The sequence below is a fragment of the Hordeum vulgare genome, chromosome 6H (genome assembly GCF_904849725.1).
Source record: "Hordeum vulgare subsp. vulgare chromosome 6H, MorexV3_pseudomolecules_assembly, whole genome shotgun sequence".
NCBI lineage: Eukaryota > Viridiplantae > Streptophyta > Magnoliopsida > Poales > Poaceae > Hordeum > Hordeum vulgare.
In genome coordinates this window covers 30,507,700-30,534,982 of record NC_058523.1, presented here as the reverse complement: position 1 = coordinate 30,534,982, position 27,283 = coordinate 30,507,700, and the positions used below count along the sequence as shown (strand labels likewise).

The 27,283-nt window shown below is 43.2% G+C and overlaps 2 long non-coding RNA genes across 3 annotated transcripts; both read left to right on the top strand.

Moving 5' to 3' along the window:
- Positions 1 to 6,765: 6,765 nt before the first annotated feature.
- On the top strand, positions 6,766 to 10,363 carry LOC123404825. 2 transcript variants are annotated; one of them, XR_006611931.1, is made up of 3 exons: positions 6,766 to 6,808; positions 7,184 to 7,250; positions 10,249 to 10,363. It is a non-coding gene; the product is annotated as an uncharacterized LOC123404825 (long non-coding RNA). The 2 variants fall into 2 exon arrangements; XR_006611932.1 differs by lacking the exon at positions 10,249 to 10,363 and adding an exon at positions 7,462 to 7,504.
- Positions 10,364 to 11,528: 1,165 nt separating this feature from the next.
- On the top strand, positions 11,529 to 11,983 carry LOC123405317. The gene is made up of 3 exons (XR_006611959.1): positions 11,529 to 11,617; positions 11,703 to 11,865; positions 11,941 to 11,983. It is a non-coding gene; the product is annotated as an uncharacterized LOC123405317 (long non-coding RNA).
- The last annotated feature ends 15,300 nt before the right edge of the window (positions 11,984 to 27,283 follow it).

The following is a 27,283-nucleotide window of genomic DNA, read 5'->3' as shown; positions in this document are numbered from 1 at the left end:
TTTTAGTTCATGGTTGGGTCATAGCAATCTATCATTTCATGCCAACCCTAAAAAACTGTGTATTCATATTTAAACAAACGTATAACATCCAGAATTGATTCTGGACAAGTCTAAATGATAGAATATTTGTGTACGATCAAAAGATTGTGATGTGATCCTTGACCCCACAATTTACATGTGGAATCGCCACTGCAATCAAGTAATACAAGGATCCAGCAAAGAGTAGCACATTATCATTAGGATTACTGCTCTATCATCAATCACAATACCCTGGCCGTGGGGTACACAATAGTCTCAAGAGTGTGACAACGAAATTCTCTATGTCGCATATTTAGGCCCCTTGATTCATTCCGTAGGTGGCACGCACGACCCACCAAACCCAGTCTATAATCTATTAACACACAATTTCATTTTGAATAATTAAAAGTCACAATATATATGAGTAGAGATCAATGGTACTATCAATCTGGCTATCCATATGTACGGCATTACGGATGTGGTATCATACACAATCGACACTTTTATATATTCTTTAAGAGAACAAAATATATTTTCTGTGGTAGTATCAATGTGGCCGTCCACGATCTAAAACACGATTTCAAAGATACATGTAAGCCGTAAATATTTGTTCTAGCTAGTCAAGTTGGAATATATTGAATTTCGACCAACGCGTAAAACCGTCTGGCGTAGCTGTGGAGAGGACCAGCTGCGCACACTGCACTGGCACTGCCGACTTAAACGACGCTGAGCTGGCGAGAATGCCCTCTCACTCTCAGAGGCTCAGAGCTGCTGCCGCTGCAGGTTGCGTGGACGCCTGCAGCACGTGCCCCGGCCCTCCATCATTTCCTCCTTGATCAGTTCCCTCTTTGGAGGCTTCCTATATTGTCCAGCCGGTCTTAATCTATTTATTTTTTTCAAGGAGAAACCGGCAGGAGCACCATATATTATAGAGAGAAATAGCACCAACGATGATGAGTGCATACACATGATACACTTGATCACCGGGTAATAAATGTACTGCTTTCTTCTTATGTGGAGATCCAATCGAACCCAACATGATCCCTATAAACATTTTGATTGATTGATTATTCATGATTTACCTGTTTGGGGCTTCGTCTCCGAGCTCGACATCGGCAAGCGGCAAGCGGCACCGGTGGTTGGTGAGGATTGTGGCGTCCGGACTTCTGCGGCAACGATGATGGCGGAAGCGATGTCGGCAATGCGGCAATGATTGCGGTAGTCGGGTCTTCTCCGTCGTGTCCACTGGATTGTCTCGGTTTATTTGTTGATGTGGAGTTGAAACTGCGGAGGCGGGTCCATGCGGTATACAATGGCTCGTTCAAGGTGACCCATTTGGCGATCTTTCGTGGCATCAGTCGTGTATGATTCTGTCCTGCAGAGTTCTTCGATTCGTCAGAGTCTAGATTGTCTCGGTTTTTTGTTGACGTGGAGTCGAAACTGCGGAGGCGGGTCCCTGCGGTATACGATGAGTGATTCCAGATGACCCGTTTGGCGATCATTCGTGTCTGATTTTCATAGTTGCAGTTGTGCTCTTCACGTTTCCGCTACAGTGCGGGTTGTGCCGACAATCGTCTATGGCGAAGTCGTAGTCTTTTTTCAGAGTTTAGGGATGATGATGATGGTGCCTCTAGAGAAGGAATGATGACAATGAAACCTGTGTTCTGTCTCAAAGAGATCCATTTTGAAGTGGTGTGTATGGAATTTTTGATGTGGTAAATTTTAAGATGGTCCCAACTATTATGGACCATCCTTTATTTCTGATCCAGTGGTCTAGTTTGAGTGAGGTAATAGGTCATTCATGAGAGTTAATAGGTCAGTCCTTTGACATACTATAATGGCTTATTCCTACCAGATAGAGCGCTCTCAAGTGAAAGGAAACATTTGTATTCCTAATTAACAGGATCAATACCAGTATGACATGACTTATATTGACATATCATGCTGACACAGAATACCGTGACACTATATGGACTAAGGGCATGTCCAACGTCCGGTCATTATTTCTCTCCCACGAATGTCCCTTCTTATGTTTGGACTGTGTCTACGGATAAGATAATGGAGACCGCCATTCAACACTGTATGCATATATTTTAATAATAAGTTAAGCTAACTGTACGAAATTCGTTGAAACACGACGGATTTTTAAATAAACCAAAAGGGACTCATGCAAACACGTTTGATTTAATATAAACATAATAAAATTTATTATATTTCGGATATACTTCAACTAAAAGTGAACTCGTCCGGCTCCAGGGGTATAATTCCTAATTAAAATGATCGCATGCGCTCGTTTCCCACCGGACTGCCATGAGCTTCGAGAATTGAAGCCCTGACACTTGCCTTCGCCTTCTCCAACTTATTCCCAGCAACACCCGCCACCGTAGCTTGAGCAGCTAATTGGCCGACGGTTATCAGTCCACCAAGCTTGATGTCAGGAGGAGGGGAGAGTTGTAGCCTTCTAGGGACCCAAGCGGCGGCGGCCTACCGATGGCGCCCACGGATGTGCCAAGTTCATGATCGTGGCGGCGGGTAGCTGGCTGGGTGAAGCCGACGATGTCCTCCTTGCCATCGCTCTTGTCGAACACCTCGTCTGCCGTCTCTATCGAACTCCCTAAGCGTCTCCCGTTCCACCTGAAATTAGCGATACCACCAGTGGTCGAGGCAGGTCAGACATGCGAAGTGGTAGGATTCGAGCATGATTGCCCTGCCAGCGTCGAGCTCCTCCTCTCCATGCCGGTGCTGGCGATGGAGGTTGTAGGCAGCATCGACCTGCACCTCCCGAAACTGCTTCTCCACCTCGTCCCACAGCATGTCCATGTAATGGGCACATGCCTAGCCGATGGTCATGGTGCAATGAACCGACGAGGGTGGCGCCAGCTCATCGTCGCTTGCATCCTCCATTAGGACATCCTCGGTCTCCGGCTGCCAGCCGGCAGCAATGGTGCCCATCTCTTTCTTCTGTTTCGACATGAGCCTGTTTCAGAGAGCTTTGGAGCGCGAGGAAGCCATGATAATGGTGGGGAGAAGAGAAAGGGACCAAAAGAGGATGAGTGCCGGCTATGGCCCGGGGCTACAGAATATATAGAGGGAAAATGGCAAGGGCGAGCGGCATGCAAATGAAAGCTCGAGCCATGGCGAAGGAAATCGGAAGAAATATTTTCAATAAGTGGGGATTCACGTGAGGATTTTTGGGGATGAGAGATTTAGGAAAAAAAATGAGTTTTTTGTTCATGCTTAGAGCATCTATAGCTGAACACCTCAAACGATCCCTCATACGTCTACGGATATGCCCGGTCAGTGACCAAAAAGAAGAGAGAAAAAAAAGTGACCCTAACCGGATCTTTCATATCATCTCTATATGTCTGGGCTGTCCGCGAACCTTCATATCCATCTCAAATACAGGAAGGATATGAGGGCTCGCGGACGCGTCCGGTCAGTCCATCACCTAGGATGCGATCCCATCCCAAACCACATTTTCTTTTTCTTTATTCATTCTTTTTTTTCCTCTCTCTTTCTCTCCACCAATCACATGCAACTGACCAGGCATATGAGAAAGAAAATGAGAAGTGTGGCTATATGAACGAACAAATAGGAAACATGTCTGGTCACTGATGGGTGCATATGCGGACGTTTATGGGTCAAATTAGCTATGTTTGACTGTAGATGCTCTTATCTCTCCCATTAGTACGGCGGACATTTTGTGGTTGTTTCCTTATCTGCCATGAGGGAGGTGACCGGAGTTGATAGCCTGCTACGCGGGTTTATCTTCGTCCTGTTTTTTTTTGTCTCACCTCTTACCACCCCTTTTCACTGATTTTTTAACCTTCTGTTACAGATCCAAATTCCATTAAAGGGGTGATCTTGTTTCATGCTTGCTTTGGCAGGTACCGACTCAATTCAATCATGTAAATAATAGGTTATTAAGACTTCAAAAGCTGCATCACCTTTCTAAAGGAGAGACATAAGGTTTTTCTCTATAACCTTCCCAAACAAAATCAGATATTCCTCATAACAAATTGTTAATTCTACTTGTTATGCCATTTATTATTATCATTATATGTATTATTAATTAACAATCATAAGTTTTCTAATACAACAAAAATGACATATGTTTTTTCTTATGGCCGTACGTAGCCGTGCGCCCTTGCAAAGAGATACTATGCATGACACCATGGAGGACGTCGTGGCCGAGCTTGACGAAGGAGTGATGCTCGAGAATGCCAGGGCGTAGTTTACCTCGTCGAGGACGGCTGTGGTGGAAGGCGGGTCATCGGACCGCCACGCAAAGGCATTCGTGGACGTAGTCATGCATATTATATTTCCTATGAGTCATACAGAGCCAGACATACTACATTCTCAAATCAAGTGTGTTCATTCAAATATCAAGATATTCGTTAAGAAAATGTGTTCTACAATACTCGTCGTACGTAGCAGCCATTTCATGCAAAAAAAATTGGAAATTGAGTGCTCAATCCATTTGACAATCAAACCATTAATAGAATTAATTAACTAGACAGTTAGTTGCATATACAATTAATTAGCTCCATTTAAATAGGAGTTTTTTCCGCACCAAATCAATTTGGAAATTGAGTCATTAATTTAATTAATTAGGTAGACAATTAATTATGCCCGTAGATAATTAAAAATAGGGATTTTTCTCAATTAGTCAGATAATTAATTGATTTGGTTAGGCATGCAGAGAATTAGGTTTTCAGTTAATTTGTTGTGTACTTAATTAATCATGCAAAAGGTTAATTGCTTTAATCATTTTTGAAAGCCCTCGTGGCCAAGGACAATCAACACGCTCTCAGCTACACGGCCAAGCACCGCTTGCCAACATGAACAATGGCCATCATGTGCTCACGACATGGGTCATCTAGCGTTCGTCAAGATGGACGACGATCATGCTCTGCAGGTTGTCCACACGTTGACGGTTGCCGAAACGTTCATAGAGAAGGACAACACAACACAACATTGGCCAGATGGTTTATGCTATAGTAGAGAGAAAGAGTGTTCCAAGAATAAGAAGTTTTTTTGAGGAATCCAAGAATAAGAAGTAAAAAAGAACTAAAGCCATCAAGTAATCCATGGTGTTGGAGAAGGAAAGAGTGTTCCAAAAAAAGAGTATTCTAGAAAATCAATAAGAAGGAGACTAAAACTAGCGAGGGAGGAGGAAGAAGGAGATGAGGTGTCACTGAACAATGCACTGAGGTTGACGTGGTGCTGGTTAGCGCCAACGAAATGGGTTGGCAAAGAGGCTAGGAGTGGAAGATGTAGAGAAGGACGAGGAAGAGAAGAACGACAATTATCCCTACTAGCAATTAATGGTATGTGGTCTGGATGTAGAGCTTATTGAACTAGGAATACGTTCAGCTTGCCACTCGCCTCCAACGTCAGTTTTTATTTGTCAAGTTGAATGGACATTTGACAATGATCTCTATAGTTATTTGTTGTTTTGTGTCAATAGGGTATGTTAGTTTAACCCACTCTATTATATTCTAAATATGGAAAAAAATTCAACCCTATTGCAATGTACGGCGAAGGAGGTGGCCCCAACGAGAAATATCACGCTATGACGGAAAACAGGGCAGAAAAGAGAGAATGTTAGAATAAATCCGAGGCGCACCGTTGATCATCCGAACACCAAACAATCATACGAGCGCGACACCGAGATTTGTTAACGAGGTTCATCGATATGGATACATCTCCAAAGTTTAACACACTCTGTTATATTTTAATTATGAAACAATTTCATCCCTGTTGCAAGGCACGACGAAGATGGGCTGAGCGTCATCTAGTTTCAAAGGAGGTGACCCCAACAAAAAGAATATTTGTCCAAAAGGACCCCCTGTCGAGTGGGATTGTCAAAAGAGACCACATGCGAGTGCAAACGAGAAAAAAGACCCCCACCCCGGGTGGCGGCAGGCGCGCCAGGCGGCACGTGGCACCTGCCGCCACCGCACGAGGCGGCCGTGGGGCCTGCCGCCACCACCCCTGGCGGCCGGGGCCTGCCGCCACCGGCAGAGGCGGCCAGTGCCGGAACCCGTTCCCGCCCACTCCTGTCCGTAACGGACAAGGCCGGGTGGGCCCTGCCGCCTCGGGAGCAGGCGGCCAGGCCACTGTTTTCGCGCGGCCGACACTGTTGCTGATTGCGCTGATTTCCGCGCGGCCAGATTCCCAGGCTTATTTCCCGCTCGCACCGACGAAACAGTGGGAATTTTTCCCGCTCTCCACCGACGAAACAGTGCGAAACTTCTTCTTTATAAGCGAACCGCGTCGCTGCCTCCTCTCTCACTCTCTTCTCCTGCCGTTGCCTCCCGTGTCACTCCTCTTTCTCACTCTCTTCTCTTTCTCACTCTCTTCTCTTTCTCACAAGAGCTACTCCATATGAATGTTTATGTGGCGATTTAGGACGGTTTAAAGTGAGATTTTGAAGACGTTGTAGTTGAAGAAACGATAGATCAAGGTAAGAGCTTTCCGTATCTGTTGGTTGTGTTTGCATGCATGATGTATTTATTTTGTTTGATTAGTTTCTAAGTATATGTTTTCTTTTGTCTTAGGGAGCGTATTATCACTTTTGTGGAACTATTTTGAAGACGTTGTAGTTGAAGAAAAGATAGATCAAGGTAAGAGCTTTCCATTTCTGTTGGTCGTGTTTGCATGCATGATGTTTTTATTTTGTTTGATTAGTTTCTAAGTATGTGTTTTCTTTTGTCTTAGGGAGCGTATTATAACTTTTGTGGAACTATTTTGTCATGCGATATGAACTACTAAGTTGAAGATCAAGGTATGAGACTTTGTTCATATTTGTGTTCATGTGATAATAGGTCGACTATGTTCATATATTACCGATGATTTGTTCGTGTTTGCATGCAACTGGTATTTAGAAAGGAGCCGGAAAAATGCCTATGTAACTAGCATTTTTGTAAAAAACATGTAATAATATGTTAGCTCCATTAGTATTATTACATGCAAGACACGTGTGTAATATATTTGTTTATTTGATAATTTGTCAACCCCGTAGAAATATGACTCGTGATATATATATATATATATATATATATATATATATATATATATATATATATGCAATATGTATTTTTAGACTTTTTCTAGCACGAAAATAATTATGTGTGTAATATTTTTGTTCATATGAAAATAGGTGGAATTCGCTGATATTATTCTGGTGATATATTATATTCGGAAGGATATCCTTATTTAAACCAGAGGTATGAATGACATATTGTAATTCATCTTCTATTTATTTTATAGATGTAGTGTCACGATAAATGATACAATATAAATTATTATGCGTAGATGTAATGGATGTTGTTAAATTGTTATATGTAAAAAAGATAAGTAATGGATGTTGTTATTACAATGTAAATCTAAAAATATGATTTTTAATGGACTAACGATGTAAATATGGCTGCTCGTTAGGTACTATGGAAAATTTGTTAGTGTTTTATGGGCACATCGTACGTGAGGGTCCTTCTGGTGTGGATGTGTCTAGGTGCGGGATGACTACGGTTGTAGTGAAAGACATGGTTAATGTAGAGTATGCGGCAGTTAGAAGGTGCATCCGATCGGTGTTTGGTTCAGCGATGAATGGAAAAAAAATGACCTTGGAGGCTTTCGTGGTTGAGGGAGGAAATCGTTGGGTTCTGCGACGGGTTACTGGTGAAAGAGCATGGGCGTCGTACATGGGTTTTGCAAGCAATCTCAATAACTCCATGTATGGACAACCCATGGTTTATGTGGAGTTCATTTCTGCCAGTGATGTCGCCGAGTGTAGTAGCGGTGCCGGTGAGGCCGAGTTGGCCATAACTGTAGCCCCCGACGCCGGCCCATCGGAACCAAGCGGTGGCGAACATATGGCCATAACTGTAGCCCCCGACGCCGGCCCAACGGAACCAACAGGTGGCCAACAAGTGTATGACACGGGATATTGGTCTGCGGTCGTTGACATGAGCGAACATGTCGAGGGATTGCCGGAGGCGCTAGATGATGACGATGATGGTCATTCTTCTGCGTCTTCGGAATCAGATGATGATGAAGTTGTTCCTCCTGAGAATGCGGTCGCTGCAGCAATCAACCCAGAGTTTTTACAGGTTATGAGCATCACCAATGAATTTCACTCTGTTGCTGGCCTAGACGCGGGGAGTCTCGCCGTTGGACAGATTTTCCCAGATAAGAAATCTGCTAAACAAGCAATACATAGCTATGCAATTGCTATACACACGCAACATAGAGTGAAGCAGTCTGATAAAAAGAAGTTGAAGCTCATATGCATCCATCGCGAAGCGGGTTGTCGCGGAAGAGTTATTGCTCGCCAGAAGCCTGGGGTATGTCAGCCATGGCATGTCACAAAAATAGAGCAACATGGTTGTGAGCAAACCGGCACTCTTTCAGAGCACCGCAACGTGACTGCAGAATATGTGTCACAGATGATGCAAACCATTGTGTAGCCAAGTCTTAATATTAGTATTAGGGCTTTGCGTGCAACTGCATCTGATCTGATTGGTTTCCCTGTCAGCTATAGCAAGGCTCGTCATGCAAAGGAAAAGATATTTCAGAGGTTGTATGGAACCTATGAGGAGGCGTACTCTTTTGCCCCTAGAACATTGCATCAGATGTCAGTTGCTAATAGGGGGACTCAAGTTTTCCGGAAAGAACGTCCAAATCCATTTAACCTGGACGAGCAAATCATGGACTGCTTATTCTGGGCATTTGCCCAGACTATACAAGCATTCAAGCATTGTCGTCCGGTTGTATCAATTGATGGTACATTTCTCACAGGAAAGTACAAGGGCACACTCTTAGTGGCGATGGCAGCTGATGCAAACAATCAACTTCTTCCTATTGCCTATGCAGTAGTGGAGAGCGAAAACAAACATAGTTGGCTATGGTTCCTGTGTTGCCTGAAGATGGGTGTCATCAAAGATCGGGAAGGGGTTTGCATCATCTCTGATCGCAACACCGGACTATTAAGCGCGCTTGAGATAATTAAGGCTTCACAAGATCCAGATTGGGGGTGGCCCGATCTGGAGACAAGGTGGTGCATGAGGCATTTGGCAGCTAATTTTTATTCGAAATTCAAAAACAAAAATTGGTTCAAGCTATTCAAGAGGATGTGCATGCAGAAAACTATAGCAAAAATGAATGCTATCTAGACAGGTATCAATGGTCAGATCGAGCGCGCATCCCTCCCGGCGAGAGAAGACCGGAGGGGTCGTCGAACAGCAATAAATTTGAGCCAGTGGATTAATGAGAATTGTCCCAATTTGTACAAGTGGGCGCAGTCTCATGACACAGGCGCTAGATACGGTATAATGACAAGCAACATGTCCGAGGTGTACAATGGTGTTCTTAAAGGGGTGAGGACACTACCTATCACAGCACTAATTGATGAAACTTGGAACTGGACTGTGTCATACTTTGCAGATAGAGTCACCGTTGCCAAGGCACTAGTTGACTTGAACAAGACCTGGTCTGAGAAGATGCAAAGACATCTTGATGACAAAGCAAAGAAGTCGCAAAGACATGGGTGCAGGCAGGTAGATGCACTTAGGAATAAATGGGAAGTTAGTGTGCGAGCAAAGTTTGTGAAGGGTCACCACAGGGGAGAAAAAAAACAAGCTGTGACGCTTGGCGCAACCTCGTGTGAGTGCACTTGCAGCAAGCCCAAGCTTCTGGGATATCCTTGTAGTCACGTATTGCGGGCAGCTGCAGATCAACAAATTAGTGTCGAGCCATACGTATCACCATACTTCAACATGCACAATTTGTACAACACTTGGAACGGTGAGTTTTGGGCATGGGGCATTGATACGAACTACAAGCAATTATGACCAGAAGGCACCACATGGGTTCCAGATCCCGCATTGATGCGAACCAGCAAGGGACGGCGTCAGTCTAGGCGTCATCGCAATGACATGGACCACAGCCAGTTGGGAGAACCAAGGCGATGCCGCGTATGTAGGTGTGCTGGTCACCCGCGTAGGGAGTGTCCGTATCGTAACAACAACACTACGTGATATGTAATCATGCTATGTATTCATAATTTAATCGTGATGTAATATTCGAAATATGTATTTTAATTTAATCGTGATGTAATATTCGAAATATGTATTTTAATTTAATCGTGATGTAATATTCGGAATATGTATTTTAATTTAATCGTGATGTAATATTCGAAATATTTAATTTTTTTCATCGTGATTGCAGGTTATGGCTGAAATGCCCCAGCTTTTGAATGGTTATCACGACAACCACCACCGTTGCCAGCTTTTCATAAATCCAAATCATGAAAATCCTCCTCAGACCTTCCGGCTTCGAACTGTAAAGACTCCCTGGTCAATAGAGAATCGGTTCCTTGAACACCTTGAGGCTTATGGATTCCTACATTTTGCGAACATCGCAGCTCGTCGAGGTAGTTTTACTGCCGACCCATCCCTTTTGACATCCCTCGTTGATAGATGGAGACCGGAGACCCACACATTTCACTTTCGAAGTGGAGAGCTTGCACCTACTCTAAAAGATGTGTCAATGATCACAGCTTTACCAATTAGAGGTGTGCCAGTGGTACATCCACGAGTTTCTCCTAATTGGCCAGCAGATGTCTCTGCCCGTCTGAGGCTCGAAATGCCCATATCAGATCGTTCTGGTCCGCCTCGAGGTGTCCCACACAGCTGGCTTCGTATTAACTTCGAAATTTTATCTACCCATGCTGATCCTGAGACAACGAAGAGACACTTGTTTGCATATTTGTTGTGGCTCTTCGGTGTGATGTTTCCTAATTCTCACGGGGATGTAGTTTTGCCTGGTCTCATCTATTTTGCCGCAAAGATAGTAGACGAACCTTTACCCCAAAATCCACCATATAACTTTGGTTCTGCTTTGCTTTCTCACACATACCGAGGGTTGTGTGATGCCACTCAAAAAACGGCATTCACATCTAAAGCTCCATTACTTTGTGTCTCCTACGAGTTTCTACAGTTGTGGTCCTGGGAATACTTACCTGTAGGACGACCGCAGATAGTAGAACCCGCAACCCCGTACAACTATGGTGAGGGTGTTGTAACTATGTCCACTCGGTCGATGCTGGGTCGAAAAAAATGGTCTACTAAAATTGCAAAAAATTGTTACCCCATATACCATGATCAGTTTGAGCTTCTTAACGACTCACTAATAACATGGAACCCGTGGACTGAGGCGCACATTGATATGGTATTTGGTTCGCAACACATGCCAGTGGAATGCGTGAGAGATAGTGCCTTTTGGATGACTCGCTGCAATTTACTCTATCTATGGTTTGTGGAACCGTATAATCCTGACCGTGTCATGAGACAGTTCGGTCTATATCAAGATATTCCACCACCGGTTCCAAGATGTATCGACGAAGAAACTCATAAGTAAGTAAGATGTGACCTAGCTAAATAGATATTCCATCAACTATTCTTGAATTTTTTTTTGTTATCTATAATTACAGGATGAGCAATATGGGTAGATCTGGTGTGGACTGGAATGCAGAAAACATTGAATGGATAAATCAGTGGAATAATGAAGCTCTACAAAATATAGTGCCTCAGCAACGGTAATTTTACTAATGTTAATTTAATTATGTGCTTATAAAATACAGAATGTGATGTCAATTTAGTAATGTTAATTTATTTATGCAGAACGTACGATGCAACTACGACAGAAGCGTACTATAATTGGTATCGCATGAGCACGCGTACTAGACTGACGAGTGAACCACCTACGATGCCAACACATCCAACGCATATGGAACAGTTGCAGAGACGGATGGACACATCATCAGCTTACTATCGTGACTCCGCGGTAATAATCAACATCTTGCTATTCAGGTCCATCATTTCATGAACAATTTAACCAACGAACAACGATTTTTTTCAGATTGATATTTGCACCCAAGTACAAGCGATGGCGAGTGAAGGAATGTGAGCCCAGGGAATTGATCCTAAAGGCAGGTCGTGGTTTAAAAAAATTAGCGAATTCGTGAGCACAAGGTTTACGATATGTAGTTTCATGAAATAAAAGTTCGCGATATATTTGAAGTTGCTTCCATAAAATAAGATACATAAAATAAGATTCATAAAATAACATACATAAAATAAGATACATTAAGATGTAGAGTTCATAAAAAAAACTACATAAAGTCGTCGTCATCCTTCGACGATGCAGAGCTCTCGCCCTTTGACGAAGCGCTACTCTTGGCCTTCGATGATGATGCGCTCTTGGCCTTCGTCGATGACGCGCTCTTGGTACTCGGCATGAAGATATCGTCTTCGTCCTCACTATCGTCAATCCATAAGAAGGGATGTTTTACTCCACCTTCACCGCGTATGTGTTGGCCTTTCTTCTTCCATCTTTCATTCAACCGCAGAAGTTCTTTCCGAATCTCCTCATATGTCCTTGCAGGCCACCCCTTCCTAGCTAATGCGTGGGCAACCTCATTCAGTAGCGTGTCACTACTGATGAGTTCGTCCCATGAAACTATTCTATTATCTATCTTGAAATTGCTAGCTAAGCGCAGAAGACACTCGGACATACCACTATGAAAACTACGATCGAAAGGATAATGAGACATTTTCAGCACACTCCTTACCCACCTTGGTCTGGAGGGGGTTTTATAGGTGCAGCAGAGCGAGACGAATAACTAATGGCGGGAAAACGAGGAGGGAAAGCGAGGCGGGAAAGCGAGGGCGGGAAAGCAAGGGCGGGAAAGCGAGGCGGGAACAAACTGGCGGCAAAGCTATACGCGGGATAAAATGGCGGGAAAGCGAGGCGGGAAATAAATGGCGGGATAAAATGAACATACACGTAGCTGAAATTAAGATACTCATTGCGGAAATTAAGATACACATTACTGAAAATAAGATACAATTTGCCGAAATTAAGATACAACTTGCAGAAATTAAGATACAACTAACACAACTTAACATACAATAAAATAAATCTACTGAGTCCAACGTGGATATTTTCCTTTTCCATCACCAGCTTCTTCTGCTGCCTTGGCGGCACGAGCCCTTTCTCTCTTTCTCTCCCTCTCAGCTTCACGGGCCTGTTCCCGCTGTCTGTAAACCTCCTCCAGCCGAAGTTTCTCTTCTTGATTTTTCCTTATCATCTCATCAAGAAAAGCTCTCTGCTCCACACAGTAATCTTCCCACTCTTTTTTCTGCTCTGCTTTCTCCTCTGCTTCAGCCTTCTCACGACGCTCTTCCAAGTCCAAGCTAGCCCATGCACGGCGACCTCTTTCACGAATCTCGGTCACCGCCCAGTCCGGCATTTCCGTGTCAATCCAACGATAGTACATGCAGAGAGGAGGAGGAGACTAAAGGATGGATCAGATTCAAGTAAACAATAATATCAAATAACAATAATCTGGATGACTTGAGCATACCGGAGGCCTGACGTACGCAGAAATAGATTCGGGTGGATCAGATTCATAATTGGCGCACATGAAAAACTTCATGCCCAACCAATCTGAAAAATCCGTCACCTCCTTCACCTTGCAGACATCTTCGCACCAACATCGAACTGCTTCCACCCCCCGAGGCAAGCTTGCACTCTGCATTTTCCTAGGCCTAATGCTCTGATCCAAACAAGGCAAACTCATACTGACTATGGAGGTGCAGGTGCTTTGAAGTCTGTCTGATGGTGAAGAGAGTTTCACTCCCTGCCTCCTTTTATAGGCTCTGTCAGATGTCTACGCGGGAAAAAAGGGCGCGAAAACGAGAAACTGCAGCGGGAAAATTTGACGGCAGAATAACGCGGGAAAATTAGGCGGGAAACTATTGCACTGCTCGTCCGTCGTTATCGCGTGTACATTCTAAAATAAGTCCATATACATCCATATGTAGTCTTGTAGTACGAACTCTTAAAAGACTCTTGTAGTTACTTTTGTATAAATGATATTTTTTTTCAAACCATGACAGAGAATTGCGTGTGATCATTATAGAAGATAAAGAAGAAACAAGTAAAAAGCTCTAAGCGTCATACAAAAAAAAGACCAACTTTACTAAGAGCATCATTATAGAACCATGAAAGAAAATTTTGTGTGATTATACGAACAAGGATTCAAAATCATTTACTTTCATGTAAATGATAGTTGCATTTTAAGTATTAAGATTACATATTATAGCGACCAACGAGAGCAACATCACCAAGTGATTAGTTAGTAATGTTTTCTACTTTATTCCATGGCAGTGTCACTGCTGCGATAGCAATCAAACATTCACTCCCAAAATATTTGATCGAGAGCTAAACCATACTTTCTCTATAAATAAATATAAGAAACGTTATTGTAAACAATGTCGACCTAGAGATAAAAGCCACACGAAACCACCGTAACGAACAGTGTCGACCAGGAGACAAAGAGTCCCTCTGAAATCGCCGCGGTGAACAATGCTGACCCGAAGATGAGAGCCCCGTGAAACCACGGAAAAAACCGCCCGCCTTCACCGGCGTGGATATCTTGGTTTGGTTCGAGGGATGGGGGATAACCACGGCCCAACAAAATATCCATAGTATATGCCTCCCATGCACTTAGCCATCCGTGCAACTTGCACAATATTTTTGTTCAAAAGGATTGCACGGTCCGAACCGGAGCAAGTTGGCAGGAGTAAATTTTGACTGTTTCGTCGGTGGAGAGCGGGAAAAATTCCCACTGTTTCGTCGGTGCGAGCGGGAAATAAGCCTGGGAATCTGGCCGCGCGGAAATCAGCGCAATCAGCAACAGTGTCGGTCGCGCGGAAACAGTGGCCTGGCCGCCTGCTACCGAGGCGGCAGGGCCCACCCGGCTTTGTCCGTTACGGACAGGAGTGGGCGGGAACGGGTTCCGGCACTGGCCGCCTCTGCCGGTGGCGGCAGGCCCCACGGCCGCCTCGTGCGGTGGCGGCAGGTGCCACGTGCCGCCTGGCGCGCCTGCCGCCACCCGGGGTGGGGGTCTTTTTTCTCGTTTGCACTCGTAGATGGTCTCTTTTGACAATCCCACTCGACAGGGGGTTCTTTTGGACAAAAATTCCAACAAAAAATGTCTTGCTAAGACAGAAAACCGAGCGGGAAAGAGAGAATAAAAAAGAAAGGGTGCGTAAAGGGGCCTCGGTCCTGAGCTCGGCAACTATGATGGTTTTGTCTGACTCTTCATAATATATTAGGCAATTTGCTTTCGTTTTTTATAATTGACCGAGCCATTTCTTTCTTCGTGGTGAATACAGAAATTCTGCCGTTTCGAAAAGCTGATTTGTTTTAGAGAAAAAGAACTGATTCATCTAAGGCCCTGTTTGGAACCACAATAGATTATAATAATCTGGATTATGAAGATAGATTATAGAATCTGGTTTACAAAAATAATTCAGTGGACATGTTTGGAGGCCAGATTATATAAACTGTAATTCAGGTTTTACATTGTACAATGACATGTCTGCCCTGTTTATAAAAATAGGACAGTGGCGGTGGCAGTAGGTAATCATCTCCAAGTTTACAAGGGTAATAGGTCATTAATAATCCATAATCTGATTTTAGCTGAGGTAGAGTAGATTATGAGTTTTTAATAATCTGGTCATTTAGTTTTTAAAATCTACAATATAAACTGTTCTGTTTGAAAACATAATAGATTATAAAAACCAGATTATATAATCTGGATGGTTCCAAACAGGGCCTAAGGTAGTACGGTTGTCATTTCTCTCGCTTGTTCTTTCTTCTCTACTTACTTAGCTAGCTTCCGACGGCGTCCTTCTCATGCACTCACGACTTGTTTGTTCTTTCCCTGCTGCGTTTGCTGCTTAGTCAGTTTGTTTGAGGCCTCAGATGTGGGTGCCGACGAGCAAGCCGATCGTCCAACGATCAGTGACAACGTTAACGTGCGAGCCGGGACCTGGGATCCAGCAGCGGCCAGCGACTGGGAATCGAATCGCTCGAGGCCGAGGATGGTAGTCAGGAGAAGATGACACGCCATGGAAACGGAGATGGGGACATGAGCGAGGCCCGTGTACGCGTTCTGAACAAACTACTAATTAAGGTCGACCGAAGGAACAAGGAAGCATGCATGATTTGTTTTGTATGTTAGCTGCATGGCCTTGTCTGGGATCTGCCTGACGTATGTACAGATCTCGTCTGATGAGGAATACATGTAACAAGCTAGATATGTTTTTTTTTTGTAAATATGCTACATACGTTCGCAAAAATGCTTATACATTCATCTGTATGAATTGACACGCGCACACTCTACCCCTATCACTGTGAGCACTGATTTGTTAACTTGTAGAGCGCACAGTACAACACATTGAACGTTAGTTGTGTACATACGTACGTGCACATGTTGACGTTAGGGTAAGCATGCAAGGTCAAATCAATAGGAGACGCATGAATGCCAGAGTAGGAGCTACCTCCGTCCACGAATAAGTGTACGGTGAACGCACAGCAAATCATCGCCCCGACGAAGAAACGCCGGCTGCCGGAGTACATGCAAGCTCATTTTCAATAGCATCAAGTGCAGCATAATATGTAAAATATACCACCTCGTATTTCTGGTAAACTGTGACTGTAAACTTACAGATCGAGATAGAGAAATCAATGGCTGCGTACGTGTGTGCTTATGCATGTGCATGTGCCCGGTCCTGCATCCCGGTCGACCACAGGAGGAGGGATCGACATATGTGATCGCAGAGAGAGGGACAGGGACCGCGCACATCCTGAAAACGATACATCACTGGAACGTAGCGTTTTGTCACAGTGGATACACATGGTGGTCTGCCACCATTCATTCCAATTCCAAATTCAATTATGCAGCGATCCAGGCAGGCAGCCAGCTTGATTTGTTCATATTCACACCGGTCACACACACTGAAGCACTGCTGCTGCGTACGTATGTCTACGGCCCATAATTGTTCTCCCAGAAACCCATGTGACCCATCACACGCTGTTTTACATCCCTCAAAAAAGAAAACGTAAAAAAATAAATAACGGGGATTAAGTAGCATATGTCAGAGTTAGAGATAGATACCAATTGTAATCTCAACAAACTCTTTCTCTTTTCTCCTTTATCTATACGCAACCGATCCTAGTGCATCATTGTTTGTTGAGATTACAATTGGTATCTATCTCTAACCATTAGTGGAAAACGGGCCTTTGGCCGGGATTATTTAGTCCCTGCCTCTGGCCGGGACTAAAGGCCCGGCCACGTCGCCCCAATTCTCAATGCCTCCTTCGAAGCTTTAGTCCCGGCCCGTAAGGAGCAGTCCCGGTTCGTGTCTCAAACCGGGACTAAAGGGCTACGCGGCGGGCAGTGGTGGTGGCAACCGTTCGTATCCCCCTTTAGTCCCGGTTGGTGGCTCAACCCGGAACTAAAGGACTAACACGTGGCTTGCCGTAGTGGTGGCGACGGTTGGTATACCTCTTTAGTCCCGGTTGGTGGCTCAACCCGGGACTAAAGACCCAAACGGTTTGCATCCCACGTCGTTTCGGGCGATGAAAAGCACGAACCGAAGCGTACAGTCGCCATTTCTCTGTTTCTTCTTCTCTCTCGCTCTCCCTCTCTGTTCTTCTCCTCTCTTCTTCCATTCTCTTCTTCCATCATGCCAACTAGCTTTCATAAGGTGCTCGCACATGGCACGACCATGCTCGATGTCGTGTACACGAACCTGAGCAGCGAGGTGCCGTTTTTTCTTCAACAGTTGAAGGAAAAATGGTTTGACAACGCAGTGGATCATGAGAAGTTCTTGGGGCTTGATCTGGAGTACACGGCCGATCAACGCAGTGTTGCCGTCATCCAACTATGCTTCGCACGCCATGTCTTGATCTTTCAATGGGCGAGGTAAGTTTTGAGGCTTTCTTTGATCCAAGATAATGACATTGTAAGTTAATTTGTTTCAATCATAGTTGGTTCCCTTCAAATAGTTGTAGTGAAACAATTTTGATTAGTTGAAGGGGAGCACAATCTGATTGGAATAGTATTCCATAATCTGAAAAATCGTATTAAAATCAACTAGTGTTTAATATGTTCCATTGGAATCATAGTTGGTTCCCTTCAAATAGTTGTAGTGAAACAATTTTGATTAGTTGAAGGGGAGCACAATCTGATTGGAATAGTGTTCCATAATCTGAAAAATCATATTAGAATCAACTAGTGTTTAATATGTTCCATTGGAATCATAGTTGGTTCCCTTCAAATAGTTGTAGTGAAACAATTTTGATTAGTTGAAGGGGAACACAATCTGATTGGAATAGTGTTCCATAATCTGAAAAATCATATTAGAATCAACTAGTGTTTAATATGTTCCATTGGAATCATAGTTGGTTCGCTTCAAATAGTTGTAGTGAAACAATTTTGATTAGTTCAAGGGAACACAATCTGATTGGAATAGTGTTCCACAATCTGAGAAATCTGATTGGTTCAATATGTTCCATTGAAATCATAGTTGTAGTGATACAATTTTATGCGGTGTTCTTTGATGCATGGTTATGAAAATTGAATATAGCTAGTGATCTCTCTAGGTTCCATTGGATAGCAATATGATATGTCATAGTCATGAAAATTGTATATAGCTAGTGATCTCTCTAGGTTCCATTGGATAGCTATAGTGATCTCTCTAGGTTCCATTGCATATGTTCTATTTGAACCCTAAAGATAATTTTCTCTTTAGTCGTAGTGAAACATGTTTCCTTATTGCAGCAGTATGTAACATTTATTCCATTTTAATTTGTTTCTGTTGCAGGAGTGACAAGCATTGTCCATAACTCATGGACTTCCTTCGCGGCGGCATCACTTTTGCTGCCGTTGACATAAGGAACGACAAGCTGAAGATGAGGCACAGCTTCGGTATTGAGATACCAGTTGGTTGCCCCGTTGATCTCCAAACGATATTCAGGCTTCGACATGACAGGACTTCGATGGCTCATATGGCAGTTGCCTTGATCGACGATTCATATGCTGATATGAAGACCAGTTTCCCAAAGTCTCAGCACAAACTCTGGGAGAAGGGCCCACTTGATGATATCAACATTGAGTATGCAGCAAAAGATGCATACGTTTCATACGAGTTGTACCGCAAGATTCGAGTCGTCCACTATGGCCAGCGTCACCTCGAGGAAGGTGGACATTCTGATTTAGATGATTCAGACGAGTAGTGTTCTGAACGTCGAACACTTGTATATATATCTATGGTAGCTATTATTATGTACTGTTTGGACTAGTATCATGTACTTCTTGGACCAATTTATATATGTCTAGTTTCTGTTTGTGCCATTATAGTTTCCAAATTTGAATGGTTTAGCCCTTTCTAACTTCATTTGCTACTTTTGAATGGTTTAGCCCTTTCTAACTTCATGGTATCATGCATTTCGACCACATATATATACAAAAAGTCTTCAGTTCAAATAAGTTCAAAAAATGAAATCCCTTTTGTAACAGATCTGTTTTTGATTAAAACAGACATTTAAAAATGAAAGACCATTAGTCCCACGTGGCGTTCAGCGGAACCACGTGGCGTGCAGCGGAATGGTGCATTTAAAAATTCAAACAGTCATTTAAAAAATTTGTGATGTGCCTTAGAATGGTGCATTTTGAACACACAAAAAGTATGGAGTTCAAATAAGTTCAAAAAAATGAAATCCCTTTGTAAGAGATGAGTTCTCGTACGAAACGCTGCTACTTCGAGAGAGATTGTCCGTTTTGTACACGAACTGCATCCAGTTTTTGTCGTAGCCCTCTCAACTTTTTAACACATGCTATGTGGGTGAAATGATGATAGCATGCCAACTTTCAACATTTTCAGAGTTCATTTGTAGTGCTTTTCAATTTCAGGGTCAACTAGCTCAAAAAAAATAAGTAGATGCACCAAATATCCCAAATGAAGTTAGAAATTGTTGAAATTTTGTGATGTGCCTTAGAATGGTGCATTTTAAACACACAAAAAGTATGGATTCAAATAAGTTCAAAAAATGAAATCCCTTTGTAAGAGATGAGTTCTCGTTCGAAATGCTGCTACTTCAAGAGATAATAGTTTGGATAGTCAAAATTATTAATTATGAAAATAAAAAATAGTTTTGCATTATTTATTCAATTTGAAACACTTTTCATTATCATAGTTTTGTCAAATTCTCAAATATGCAAAAAGAATTTTTAATAAACATAGTTTTTAATTGAAAATAACAAAATAGATAATAGTTTGGATAGTCAAAATTATTAATTATGAAAATAAAAAATAGTTTTGCATTATTTATTCAATTTGAAACACTTTTCATTATCATAGTTTTGTCAAATTCTCAAATATGCAAAAATAATTTTTAATAAACATAGTTTTTAATTGAAAATAACAAAATAGATACTAGTTTGGATAGTCAAAATTATTAATTATGAAAATAGAAAATAGTTTTGCATTATTTATTCAATTTGAAACACTTTTCATTATCATAGTTTTGTCAAATTCTCAAATATGCAAAAAGAATTTTTAATAAACATAGTTTTTAATTGAAAATAAAAAATAGATAATAGTTTGGATAGTCAAAATTATTAATTTTTAAAATAAAAAATAGTTTTGCATTATTTATTCAATTTGAAACACTTTTCATTATCATAGTTTTGTCAAATTCTCAAATATGAAAAAAGAATTTTTAATAAACATAGTTTTTAATTGAAAATAACAAAATAGATAATAGTTTGGATAGTCAAAATTATTAATTTTGAAAATAGAAAATAGTTTTGAATTATTTATTCAATTTCAAACACTTTTCATTATCATAGTTTTGTCAAATTCTCAAATATGCAAAAAGAATTTTTAATAAACATAGTTTTTAATTGAAAATAACAAAATAAGTTAATAGTTTGGATAGTCAAAATAATTAATTTTGAAAATATAAAAAAATTGAAACTATATGAGAAATCATGGATAAAATTCAACCTGAATTCAAAGTGAACTCACCTTGAATTCAGATTGAATTTTCTCCACAATTTCGAATATAGTTTCAATTTTCAGTAAGTTTAGGCCCGTAAGCCTGCTTTAGAGAGGAGCTCGATGGACAAGCTGCGACGGGGCTTATAAACAAGTGTTAGTCCCCCTCGCTGGGCGAGGTGGGACTAAACTTACGTGCAGCCGAGGAGGGGCTTTAGTCCCGGGTGGAGCCATGACCCGGGACTAAAGACACCCTTTAGTCCCGGCTGGAGCCAAGCACCGGAACTAAAGACAACCTGCTTCCCGCCTCTTGGTGTGCCCGAAAAGAGGCCTTTAGTCCCGGGGCGTGGCTCCACCCGGGACTAAAGGGGGTCTTTTGTCCCGGCTCGAGCCACGCACCGGGACTATAGATCCACCTATATAAGCGGGACTTCGAAAATTTCCAACCCAAATCGTCCATTTCTCTTCTTCTTCCTCTCGTTCTCCTGCCCGGCGCGGCACAGCGACGAACTCGACGACGCCGTCAGGCTGCCCGCCGTCCTGCTCGCCACCGCCTGTCGTCCTCCTCGCCGTCGGCCGTCCTCCTCGCCGTCGCGTCGTCCTCCTCGTCGTCGTCCTCGCCGCCGCGCCGTCCTCCTCGCCGTCGCGCCGTCGACACCTCCGGCCGGTAAGCCCCCCGCCCCCTCCTTCCCAACACTCCAGCCAGTAGAAGAAAAGAAGAAAAAGGAGAAGAGAAGAAGAAAAGGGAGAAGAAAGGAAGAAAAAGGAGAAGAAAAGAAGAAAAAGAAAAAGATTTTTTTTATCATTTAATTCTTATTGTTATTAGGTTTGTGCTAGATTATTAGGGTTAGTAATATTTACAATTAGGTTAGGGTTACAAGAAGAAGAAATATGAACAAAAATAAGAAAATAAGATTAGGAAAAATGAAAATAATAAGAGGAGGAGAAGAAAAGAAGAAAAAGGAGAATAAGAAGAGGAGGAGAGGAGAAGAAGAGGAAAAATAGAAGAAGAGGAGAAGTAGAAGAAGAGAAAAAATTAGAAGAGGAAGAGAGGAGAAGTAGAAGAAGAGAAGAGGAGAAGTACTACAAGAAGAGGAGAAGTAGAAGTAGAAGAAGTAGAAGAAGAGGAGAAATAGAAGACGAGGAAAAATTAGTTTAGGGTTACAAAAAGAAGAAATATATTTTTTTGTCATTTAATTTTGCTATTGTATAGTGTATATGCTTAAGTGTTAATAGTGTTTCTTAGATTATTGCTTAATTTTGCTATTGTATATGCTTAAGTGTTAATAGTTTAATTTTGCTATTGTATATGCTTAAGTGTTAATAGTTTATTTTTAGCAAGAAAATTAATAGAACTAGTTTATTTTTTTAGTTCATTTTATGATGCCTATCCCGCATCCTCGTTGTCGACTCGACGGACGACACCTGCTTGATCAGAGGGGCCTTGTCCAAGACTGGACTCCGACCGGCTGGTATTGGGAGGTGCTACCTTCCGGGGGGCGTAGGTTGGTGAGGAGCCAACCCGTCGTTGACCCGATCCTTGTTTGGTGGCGGTCGCGTGGGCCAGTGAGGGTGCCGAGGCTTCCGGACACCGCGGAGGTGGTACGTCACCGTGTCAGCGAGGAGGATGAGCACGTCCGTCGCTACATGGTTGCGTTGGAGGGCAGGTTCGAGCATACCTGGCAGGTTCTTCGAGGATCTCACTGGAGCTATGATCCTGTGATGGTTCCTTCTCTTTGGGTGTCCACCGCCCGCGCCGATACCCGTCGGGCGCTACGGTTCTAGATGTATCAGTGATGCTATATGTATGATAGTATTCGAGGAGTATTAGTGATAATATTCGACGATGTATGGACAAAAGTGATGATGTATTAGCTTATAATTGAATGCATGCTAATTTGAATACTACTTTATTTTACGATTTGGTTTTGCTTATTGAATGCTCTAATTGGAAAAGTACTCCTACTTTGAATACTATGCAGAAATCTAGGAGTCCCGAGTGGAGCCACGACCCGGGACTTAAGTTGTTTTGGAACGGAGTTCCTGATAGAAGAATTCTTTTTTGGTACAAAGGTTAAGAGAATCCGTTTTTTGCAGAACTATGGATCCACATATCAGGAACCTCGAAGAGGAAGAACTTCTCGAAGATATAATCAAAGACGGCCCCGACGTTGAACGAGCTGAATCTTCGTCGTCATATCTAAACCAGGACGTTGGAATGGAGGTCGAGCGACACGAAGATGAAGCCGATGGGGCAGGAGATAGGTCCAATGACGGAGAAGGTGATAGCTCCACTAATGGAGAAGCCGGTGAAGAGGAGAAGTCCGGCGAGGTATACATATGAAGTTCGACAATCACTTGTAATATGTGAAAAATATTGGAGATAGCTCTATATTGTATACATATACATTCATTTGACGAATGTTTCTCCCTCTTAGGCCTCCACATCGAGCAAAACTACGAAACGAGGCCCGACTAGAAAGTTGGATGCACGGACACATTACACATTTGATGTGATATTTCCTACGGGCGAACCCAAGCTTCCTAAGAATGGAACAAGCGCAAAGTTATCGTTAGGGATCACGTCCCGATCAGCGTTCGGGAGTGGAACAAGCGCAAAGGGGCAGTCGATAGTGACTATGTCGCCGAAAGGTACAAAGATAATCTTTGGAATGATCTCATGTCACATTTCAACCTGCCAGAATGTGAGAATGAAGACGCCGCTGACAAACTGAGGGCCAAAGTCAAGCAGTGGACTCTGAAGAAGATGGCCGAACTGTTCCGTAGCTGGAAGAAGAAGCTATGGAAACACTATCTGAAGACAAAGAAAGTGCCAGTATTCGAGGGGTATCTAGCCAAGCAGGCGAATCACTCGAAGGCATTTCAAGAGTACAAGGAGTCAGAAGATGCCCATGCATTATCAGAAAAGAACAAGATAAATGCCGACAAGAAGAAATATCACCACAAGCTGGGGCCAGGGGGCTATGAGACTGTCATGCCAAAGTGGGATAAGAAAGAGCAAGATCTGATAGATAAAGGCATCGTACCTGAACCACTACGTGATGAGTGGGAATTGAGAGCAAGAAATTGGTTCCTTGCGCATGGTGGGTCGTACGACGAAACAACAGGGGACCTCATCTGCAATGACAATCTTAGGATACCCAGGGAGAATTGGAAAAGGATAGTGAAAGAAATTAAGGAGGGACAAAGAAAGTTCACTGCAGATAGAGATAGAGATTTGCTCACACTGGTCCTCGGCAATGACGAACATGGAGGACGAACGCGAGGCTTCGGTCCTTCTTACCCGTGGTGGCTTGGGTTTGCCAGAGACCAAGACACTTACAGAAGCCGAGAGAGAGCAAAGAAGCGCCAGCAGGATGAGGAGAATGACAAGTTCAACCAGTTGCTTGCGAGGATTAACGAGCAACAGAAGCAGATTGATGAGCTTAGAGGAGTACCGCGCCAGGAAGATCCTGCAATTGATATTACCGGCGCCCCATCTAAGCGGAAAAGCAGTGTGGCTGAATCTGAGGTCCCGCCCGACGATGAACGAAGAATGATAGAGGGCGTTCCCGGCTACCCCGTGGATGGAATCAAGGAGTCAACATCATGTGAACTCCATCAAAAATTCAAGAACATATCCATGAAGGTGGTCGTCGGACAAGCTTTACCTTCTGGCCCTGATGCACGCTGGCATGGCCGTGAGATTCCAGTTGGCTTTGCTAAAGTCGGGGTGGATGAAATCATGACGGGGTTATGGAGCTCGACATAGCTGGACCCGAAGATGAAAGGACACTCGGAGAAGTACTGGGTGGATTCATCCTATGGGACAAGAACTACATCAAGCTTCCACGCTCGGCCCCAAGGACAACACCACCTCCGAGTCGTCGCAGGTCACCTACACCTCCATTACCTCCAAGCCCTCCACATGACGTCGGCCAGCACAACACGAGTCCATCTCGATCACCGCCGCCGGACTTGGGTCGTCCGTCTCCGCCGCCGCCCGCACATGATACTAAGCGGAAGCGTGCCAGCAAGAACGCTTCGTCGATGATTTCTAAGCGACGAAGCTCCCCAAAGCGCAAACTGTCGCCCCTCCCAAAGGTACCTCATGCTAATCTTCCTATCAGACCTTATGATCGTACCCCCGAGGAAAACGCCAGGATAGCAAAGGAACAGCATGATGCACAGATGAAAAGGAAGGAACCCGAGCCCCGCCCGGAATACACCGATAAGCAAATAGCATGGGCAAAAGACTTCATAACCCTTCCATCACAGTATGACTTACACTATAAGCCCGATGACTATACACGCACATTGCAGAAGGAAGTGAAAAAGAGCACCTCACGTGCAAGTGCAAGTGGGAGCAAATCAAGTTCAACTACAAGCAAGAAAAAATCAGACGTTTCTCAGCTTGGACAACAGGCCAAACAGTCGATCCCACCCCTCAAGGTGTTAACCGAGAATGTTCCCCCTCCGGTGCAGGGGAAAGCTTTTGAAAGAGCAAAAGAGTTGGCGGATGAATGTGGTATCTCGGTTGAAGATTTGCTGGCTTCCCAAGACGACAGGATACCCAAGGCTGTGGTAGCCCCTAAGCCATAGTTTGTCATGGGAGAGCCTTTGGTCAGCAAAGATGATCTCCCAACAAATATGCGTTACTTGCATAAATGGTACTTAAGTGAATCAAAGAATGGGAGAACGATGATCATGCTGAGTGTCCCACGGGAGTACTACGGCCGCTCCGAAGAAATCCATATCGACTTTGATGAACTCTTCCAGATGTACAATGGCGACGCCCTCGACAAATCGCTTATGAGTTGCTATTGTGTGTAAGTTTTTCAATTCGTTGTCTACATATAACTTGTTTAGTTATTTCAATTCATTGTCTATATATAACTTGTACTCTATTATGCAGAATGAAGATTCTGGAGTGTAAAAGTAAGAGCATCCTAAATATTGGGTTTATTGACCCAGATAAAATACATATAGCGACGATAACTGATAAACCCAAGGAGACGGAGGAAAACCTTCTAAGGTTTCTAACAGATCAAAATTTCTGTGACCACATACTGTTTCCATACAACTTCAGGTGAGGGTCTTTACTCTGTTGTGTCCATTCACTTATAAGTGTAATTGATAAGTTACTGACACACACACACATATATATATACATGTGCAGCTTCCATTGAATTCTGTTGGACATTCAAATTGATAAGGGAAGAGTTGATGCCTTCGACCCATTATCGAGACCCTTGGAACAGTTCCAAAGCCTGCAGGACATGCTCCAAGGGTAATTTCAATCATTCTTGCGCTCTATCGGTCTCTTTCGATGATTTTCTGATATATCAATTAATGAAAAACTTAGCAAATCATTATCCTTGTCGGGCAGGGTTTGGAAGCGGTTGAAGTGCGTGACTCCCGGTATCGAGCCTGAGAAGCTGACCTTTAGAGCGGCTCAGGTAAGTAGTAATATGATATACTTCTATTTTCAATACATTTATGATGCTATATTATTATTTTGATTATATATATTCTATTCTCGTAAAGTGCGACCAGCAGCCACGGGGAACGCATCTATGCGGATACTATGTTTGTGAGACCATTCGCACGTTTACCTTTGAGCTCAAGGATCACAGATTCGACGTAAGCAATGAACATTCACACCTCTATTTTTACCCGTCATTCTTTGTTATCATGATTGATATTCATATTCGTTTCCTCTTCTTATATAGCACACGGCCATGAGGACGAAGGTCCTACCAGAGCAACGCGCGATTGCTGTTGCAGAGGAGCTTGCGGGATTTCTGAGGACGGAAGCTATAGATGACAAAGGACGATTTAGTGTAACTAGGGGCCATTACTGATGTTCGTCCATGTAATCGAATAGACGGGCTCTAGTCCCGATAATTCAGATCTGCATATAATTGTATATATATGCTCGCTTGTAAGATAAGTTAACCTTATATATATATGCATAATTATTTCTATTTAAATTATATGAAAACTAATTTCTGAACACCAAACGAGGCATCACGTTAATCTTCCGAACACCTAAACCCTAAAACCCTAAAACCCACAAATAATTTCATTAAAAAAAACCAAAAAACCAGAAAAATCTGAAAATCTTCAGTCCCGGCCCGTGTAACGAACCGGGACTAAAGGTCCTGCCCCTGGGACGCTACGAGGCGCCCACGTGGAGCACCTTTAGTCCCGGCTTGTAAGAGGGCCGGGACGAGAGGTTAGGCCTTTAGTCCCGCCCCTTTAGTCCCGGTTGGTGAACCGGGACAAAAGCCCCTTACGGGCCGGGGCTAAAGGCCCCGTCCCTACCAGTGAACTCTAACTCTAAC